At 45.7% G+C, this 1,522-nt stretch overlaps 1 protein-coding gene across 1 annotated transcript in view; it reads right to left on the bottom strand.

Annotated features, from left to right (window-relative positions):
• The window catches only part of ADA2 (adenosine deaminase 2), a 37,201-nt gene that overhangs the window by 4,090 nt on the left and 31,589 nt on the right, over positions 1-1,522 (bottom strand). The window lies entirely within an intron of this gene.

Here is a 1,522-nt window from a genome sequence, read left to right as displayed (position 1 = left end):
AGCCCAGGAGTTGGAGGTTGCTGTGAGCAGTGAAGCCATGGCACTCTACCCAGGGGGACAGCTTGAGGCTCTGTCTCAAAAAAAAAAAAAAAAACACTCCCTAGCAATACCGAGGGTGACAAAGTGAGACTCTGTCTCAAAAAAATAAGTAAATAAAAATAAAAAGATTTCTTCTTCTTTTTTAAAATAAGGACATTACTTTAGGCTATGAAAGACACAATTCCTGGCAAAATCTTATCCAAGGACCATACATCCATCTTGGAAGTTGGTTGGATCCTGCCTTACAATGTTTGGTACTGTCAGAATTATTTCACACAGGCAAGTATGATTTTCCCAACAAGGCCACAAGCTATTCAAGGTTAACCACTCCCTCCCTTGACCCTGTTCCTCAGCAAACAAGTCTTTAAATCTCCTAGAGTACACTTTGATCTAAATTGGATCTAAATTGACTTGAAGTGTCAAGAAAAAGAGATTAATGCACAGGACCCCTTCCTCTGAGAGACGTGCTAAGGCAAGGCTTATACCTGGTTGGGAAATGCAAGCTGCCCACTGCTGTCTCTTTCCCTCCTTGGTCTCCTGAGAGTAACAGGTGAGACACAGCAGAGAGCTTCCCCCATGGTCCAAGCCCCCTGGCGAAGAGCCTCCCCCAAATCTTCCTTTTGATCTGACTCACAACCATGCTCTTGTCTTCATTAGGGTTCACACTTTTTTTTTTTGAGACAGAGCCTCAAGCTGTCACCCTGGGTAGAGTGCTGTGGCATCACAGCTCACAGCAACCTCTAACTCCTGGGCTCAAGCGAGTCTCCTGCTTCAGCCTCCCAAGTAGCTGGGACCACAGGTGCCCGCCACAATGCCCAGCCATTTTTTGGTAGCAGCTGTCATTGTTTGGCGGGCCGGGCTGGATTCGAATCCCCTACCTTAGGTGTATGTGGCTGGTACATACACCTTAGGTGTATGTTAGCTGCTTGAGCCACAGGCGCCGAGCCAGGGTTCACACATTTTAAGGACTGGAACATAGGGAGAGGCTGCGAGATGACAGAACAATGCCATAGTTTGCACTTTGGGGACCAAAGATGTGCCTGAGCTGATGGTATTTCAGGAAGAACAGTGGTCAAGGCTGCTGGGGGCAGGGCAGGGGCTCCTTTTCAGCACTGATGAGAGACAGAACCTACTGAGATGGGAGCAGGCCTGGTTCTCTACCCTCTTCAGTCAATTTCCAGCTGTGTGACTTGGGGCAAGTCTGTTAACCTCTCAAGCACAATTCCCTCACACGGTGGAGTTCATCAGAAAGGAAAGGGCTCAGATTCATATACATTATATACGTGTGTCAAAATGTCACAGGGACCCCAAGTTATATGTGACTAGGATATAGCAATTAAAAAATAGTATTCATGCTTGGCCTTTTAAAATAAATTTTTATAGCCAAAGTTGGACAATGTGAGTTTGCAAGATGGTGCATTCACCATGGTTCAAGGTCAGACTCCACTACTTACCGGCTCTTTTTTTTTTTTTTTTTTTTTTT

The sequence above is a fragment of the Otolemur garnettii genome, unplaced genomic scaffold (genome assembly GCF_000181295.1).
Source record: "Otolemur garnettii isolate 467f Iridium unplaced genomic scaffold, OtoGar3 scaffold00092, whole genome shotgun sequence".
Lineage (NCBI taxonomy): Eukaryota > Metazoa > Chordata > Mammalia > Primates > Galagidae > Otolemur > Otolemur garnettii.
This window is presented reverse-complemented; position numbering and strand designations above follow the sequence as displayed.